The sequence below is a fragment of the Elephantulus edwardii genome, unplaced genomic scaffold, assembly GCF_000299155.1.
Source record: "Elephantulus edwardii isolate Elephantulus edwardi_28Jun2011 unplaced genomic scaffold, EleEdw1.0 scaffold00470, whole genome shotgun sequence".
NCBI lineage: Eukaryota > Metazoa > Chordata > Mammalia > Macroscelidea > Macroscelididae > Elephantulus > Elephantulus edwardii.
The window spans coordinates 583,129-589,906 of NW_006400220.1; positions in this window are offsets into that span (position 1 = coordinate 583,129).

The window sequence follows — 6,778 nt, forward strand, 5'->3', positions numbered from 1 at the left end:
GTTTTTAAAGCTTCTAAAATAATGTATTAGCAAAAGTTCTGATTCCAAATCCTACTGTTCGCGTCACGCTGTGATGGTCAGTCTCTGAGGAGCGTAAAGTACTCTCTGGTATCCTCTATACGCAGGCTGCTATCCCTCTGGCTCTTCACACTGTGCTCTCCACCTCGGCCATCTTCCGGACCCAGTCCCATCCTCTATAACTTTTTGATCTATGTGTGGAACAGATTATTTAGGAGGCTGGCCTCTCTGAGAAGGAGTGTGGCATCAGGATTGGAGGTAGACTCATCAACAATCTGCATTATGCAGATGACACAACCATGCGTGCTGACGCTGAGGATGACCTGAAGCGCTTACTGCAGAAGGTCAAGGACTGCCACCTCCAATAGGGATTGAAGCTCAACATCAAGAAAACAAAGTTTCTCACCACTGGGTCAATTGGCAGCATCATGATGGATGATGAAGAGATTGAGATTGTTGACAGCTTCAGTTTGCTTGGCTCTACAGTCAATACTCTTGTTACCAGCATCCAGGAAATTAAAAGACAAATTGCATTTGTAAAGTCTGCTCTCAGAGACCTCTCCAATGTACTGAAGAGCAACAATGTCTGTCTGGAGACTAAGGCGCACCTGATCCAGGCCATGGTCTTTGCAATTACTTGCTGTGCATCAGAGAGCTGGACAATGACTAGGGATGATAGAAGAAGAGTTGCTGCCTTGAGCTGTGGTACTGGAGAAGAGTATTGAATGGACTGTTAGGAGAAAAAACAGTTTGTCCTAGAGAGGGTGAAGCCAGGCTGGTCCTTGGAGGCAAGGAATCTGAAGTTCTGTTTGATATATTTTGGACATGCTGCAAGGCCGAATCAGTCCTTAGAGAGGGATGCCAGGCTTGGGAGTGTAAAGGGACAGCACAGGAGAGGAAGACTCTCGATGAGATGGATTGATTCAGTCACTGGGGTAATATGGACGGGCGTGTTGGAGACAATAAGATTGACAAGGGATAGAGCAGCATTTAGGGCCATTGTACATAGGGTCACTATGAGTAGCAGATGACTTGATGGCACATAACAACAACAACAACAGGGACTCCAGAAGGAAAAGACTGATAATCCAATTACAAAATGGGCAAAAGACATGGAAAGACTTTACAGAGGAAGACATTTGGATGGCCAACAGACACATGAATAAATGCTCAAAATAACTGACAATAAGAGAGATGCAAATCAAAACCACAGTGAGTTACCATCTTACCCCAGTAGCAGTAGCAATGTTTAGCAGGGCATCAAATAATAAATGTTGGAGTGGATGTGGCAAGATAGGAACTCTTATACATTGTTGGTGGGATTCTAAAATGGTACAGCCACTCTGGAAACCAGTTTGGTATTTCCTTTAAAAAGCTGAACATAAAAAGTCCATATGACCCAGCTATTCCACTGCTTGGAATAGGTCCTGAGAAAATGAGAACTGAGGCACGAACAGAGATTTGTACACCAATGTTCATATCAGCATTATTCACCATAACAATAACATGGAAACAACCCAAATGACCAACCACAATGGAATGGATAAAAAAATTATGGTACATTCATGCACGCAGGGGCAATGATTTTTTAAATTACCTAACATGGGAAGGACTGGAGAGCATTATGCTAAGTGAACTAATTCAGTCTTATTAAGACAAATACTGTATAGGACCATTATTGTAAAACATGTACAAAGATCTGGGGTGTGTGTGCTTAAACACAGGGTCACACAATTTGATGGGTAGAGGAAGAAATTGGTAAAGGTAAGGGGAAAGATCTGATGTGTCAAAAACAATGTATATAAACTTTATTAACTTTGTAGTAAACCACTATAAAATAAAATTTAAAAAATATTAATAAAAAGAAATGCATTCTGTTTTGCAGTGATAAGGAAACAGAAAGAGTAATTCTACAGAGCTTATCAAATTCTAGGGATTCTAGCAATCTGGATGAAAAAATTTTATTTCTCTCAAAGTTTGGTGTCAAGCTTTTGATATCTCTGAAATACATGCAATTAGAAAAAAAGGAAACACTTCATTATGTGAAAAGAAGCAAAAATACATTGTTACCTCTTTAACTCAATGTTCTGGGGACACTGCTAGGCTTATCACACACATCTTTTGATGGTAACATAAAAAATGTTATAACTACTGGGAATTTATACTAAAGAAACCATAACCGCCACCCAAGCAGATATATGCATATCCATGTTGTGGCTTTGTTCGCAATAGCAAAGAGTTGGAAACAACCCAAGTGCCCATCAACAAATGAATGGATAGAAAGCTGTGGTATATTCACACAATGGAGTACTATGCTGCATTGAAAAACAAGGAACTCATGAAATATTATTCAAAATGCATGACCCTGGAGGACATTATGCTGAGTGAAATATTGCAGTCACAAAAGGACAAATATTGCAGAGTCATTGTTATAAAAAGGGACTGACATCAGGGTTGAAGGAAGACAGAAAAGGAGGGGAGGAATGATGTACATTGCATTTAAACATATGAGGGATAGAACTGTTTAAAAGGGACATATGTATGGGTAGTTTTGTCATTACAGAAGTCCAGAGTGAAGGGTGCATAATGGAATGGACTTGGGGGGAGGGACTGCATAACAATTAAAGAGTTTTTCTTTTCAAGGAGAAGAGTGAATTGAGGGGAGAGGGAGAGGGGAGGGAGAAAAGTGTAACAATGAATGACTGGAAACCCTAAATCTCTGTAAACTTTCATTAAAATTATTAAAATTGATACAAAAAATTATTAAAATTGAAAAAAATTTAAACACGTTGTAACGCTGACATTAATGTGAGAAGCTGATCATTGTGCTTTGCCAGTAACAAAAGTAGTTAACCTTTCTCCAGCCATCAATGGCAGTATTTCGACTGTCTTGTTTTGAATGTGGGAAACATTCTACTATTTGTCCTTCACAGAATGCTTTGGAAAGACCTGCAAAATATATAAAACATTAACAAAACTAAAAAAGGAAAATAGGCAACACTACTATAGTACTTGGAGATTTCAGTACACGACTCTCAAGATAGAACTACCAGAAAGAAACTCAACAAAGATCCTGAAGAATTGAACCACACAATAAACCAACTCGATCTCACAGGCTAATGCACCCTAAAAAAGCACAATAGACCTTCTTTTCCAATGTGCATGGAAAGTTCTTCAGAAAGGATCACATTTTAGAACACAAGGTAAATCATTAATACATTTAAAAAGATAAAAATAATACAAAGCATCTTCTCAGACCACAATGCTACAAAATTAGAAATCAATAACAAAAGCATAAAGGAAGAAAAAAGCAGAACAACACCTTACTTGAACAGACTGGGTACTGGAAGAAATAAAAAATTAAATTAAAAAGTTTCTTGAAACAAATAACAATGAAAACAGAACTTACCAAAAACTCTGGAAAACAGGCAAAGCAGGAATCAGAGGTCAATTTATAGCAATAAGTGAACACATCAAAAGGCAGGAAAAAAATGTCCATTGACTCTCTAAACCAATATCTCCAATAAATTGAAAAAGAACAGCAAGAAAACGTGACACCCTCTAAAAAAAACTGAAATTATAAAAATTAGAACAGAAATAAATTAAATAGAAAACCAAAAAACAATTGAAACAATCAACAAAACTAGGAGTTGGTTCTTCGAAAAGGTGAATAAAATTGACAAACCACTAGCAAAACTATCAAAAGAAAAGAAAAGACAAATAATCTGAATAAGAGATGAAATGGGAAATGTCACAACAGAACCACCTAAAATAAAAAGGCTAACCATATAATATTCTAGAATATACTCAAGCAAATATGAAAACTTAGAGGAAATGGAAAAATACTTGTAAATTCACAACCTACCTAAACTGATGCAAACCAAAATTGCACACCTGAACAGACCCATTATGAAAGAAGAAATTGAAAAGGTAATAAAACAACTTCTAGCCAAAAAAAAAGTCCTGGACCAGTTGGTTTTACAAGTTAATTTTATCAAACATTCAGAGAAGAACTGTCACCAATTCTACATAAACTATTTCAGAAAATAGAAAAAGATGGAATTCTCCCAGACTCATTTTCTGAAGCAAACATATCTTTGATACCAAAGCCAGGAAAAGACACCAACAAAATAGAAAATTATAGGCCAATATCTCCTATTAACATAGATGCAAAAATACTGAATTAAATACTGGTTAATAGAATCCAACAATACATCAAAGAAATAATTCACCATGACCAAATGGGATGCATTACTGGTATGCAAGGATGGTTCAACATAAGAAAAACAATCAATGTAATTCATCACATTAACAAAGCAAAGAACAAGAACCACATGATCCTATCAATTGCTGCAGAAAAGGCCTTTGACAAAATCCAACACCCTTTCCTGATTAAAACACTCAACAAAATAAGATTAGAACAGAATTTCTTCAACATAGTAAAAAGTACATATGCAAACTCGAGAGGCAATATTGTTCTGAATGGAGAGAAATTGAAGGCATTCCCTTTGAGAACAGGAACTATGCCCACTATAACGTCTCTTATTCAATATTGTGTTGGAAGTCTTAGCGATAGCAATAAGACAAAAGAAGGAAATAAAAGGTATCCAAATTGTCAAAGATGAGGTAAAATTATCTCTATATGTAGATTATATGATAGTACACTTTGAAAACCCTAAGGACTCAACAAGAAAACTGCTGGACATAGTTGACCAATTCAGCAAAGTGGCAGGATACAAGATCAACATACAAAAATCAATTGGATTTCTCTAGAGTGACAAAGAGACTACAGAGCTGAAGCTAAGAAAAACAATACCCTTCACAATAGCTAATCACAAGTTTAAATACTTGGGAGTAAATCTAACCAGAAACACAAGGAATCTATTCAAAGAAAATTACAAAACATTACTACAAGAAGCAAAATGAGAACTGGAGAAATGGAAGAATATCCCTTGCTCATGGATAGGAAGACTCAATATTGTGAAAAGCAATTTACACGTTTAATGCAATCCCAATACAAATACCAATTTCATTCTTTCATGAGATGGAAAAAGCAATCTCCAATTTCATTTAGAATGGAAAGAGGCTCCGAATAAAGAAAGCACTTCTTAAAAAGGGAGATGATGCAGGAGGCGTCTCACTCCCTGATTTCAAATCCTACTACACTGCTGTGCTGGTCAAGACAACATGGTACCAGTACAATGACAGACACATAGATCAATGGAATAGAATTGAGAATCCAGAAATCAGCCCATCTACCTATGGTCAACTGATTTTTGACGAGGACATGAAATCAGTTCAGTGGGGAAACGACAGCCTTTTTAAACAAATGATATCGACAAAATTGAAAGACTATCTGTAGGAAACACAAGTAAGATCCACACCTCGCTCCAAACACCAAAACCAACTCAAAATGGATTATGGACTTAGGACTAAAACCAAGGACTATAAACTTCATTAGAGCAAAGCTTGGAAGCACTCTAGAAGCCCTAATCCACAACATCAAGGATCCTGAAAAGCCTGCAACCGGGAGTGGATAAAATAGATGAATGGGACCTTCTAATAATAAAATCCCTTTGCACATCCAAAAACTTCTCCAACAGGGCAAAAGGGAAGCCACTGACTGGGGAAAAAATTTGACAATGACATGTCTGATAAGGGACTTATATCTAGAATGTATAGAATACTTGAGCACCACAAGACAAAGATAAACAACCCAACTGAGAAATGGGCACAGGATATGAACAGACACTTCACCAAAGAAGACATTCAGATGGTGAAAAAACACATGAAGAAGTGTTCCCTATCCCTAAGAGAGATGCAAATAAAAGCAACTATGAGATATCATCTCACCTCAGTAAGAAAAGAAAATTCAACAGAACAGCAAACAGCAAATGCTGGCAAGGTTGTGGAGAAACTGGAACCCTTATTCACTGTTGGAGGGAGTGTAAAATAGTGCAACCACAATAGAAGGCTGTACGGCGCTCTCTCAAAAAGTTGCAAATAGAAATACTATTTGACCCAGAAATTCCACTGCTGGGAATACACCATAAAGAAACTAGAACTGTCACCCAAGCAGATATATGCACACCCATATTTATTGTGGTTTTATTCACAATAGCAAAGAGTTGGAAACAATCTAAGTGCCCATCACCAAAAGAATGGCTAGAGAAGATCTGGTATATTCACACAATGGAATATCATACTGCATTGAAAAACAAAGAACTCATGAAATAGTATACAAAATTGATGAGCCTGGAGGACATTATGCTGAGTGAAATATCTCAGTCACAAAGGGACAAATACTGCATAGTGCCACTGTTGTAAAATGGGACTCACAACAGGGTTGGGGGCACCTAAGAAAAGAGGGGTTAAATAATGTATACTGCATTGGAACAGATGAGAGAGAGAACTGTTTAAAATGAATATGTTGTTGTATTATTTTCATGACAAGGTTCAAGAAAAAGAAATGCATATTAAAGTGGACTGTAAACTGTGGACTGGGGGTGGGGTGGGGGTGGGAATTGTATAACAATGAAAGAATTTTTTTTTCTTTAAAGAGAAAAACTAACTGGGGAGAGGGGTGTGCAGGGAGGAAAATGTGCAACAATGAATGAATGGGGGGGGAAATGAAATGGAAAGGATATGCTATAAAAATATATGTTGTTGTTGTTTGTTGTTATGTGCCGTCGAGTCGTTTGTGACTCATAGCGACCCTATGTACAACAGCCCTAAACCCTGCTCTATCCTGTGCCAATCG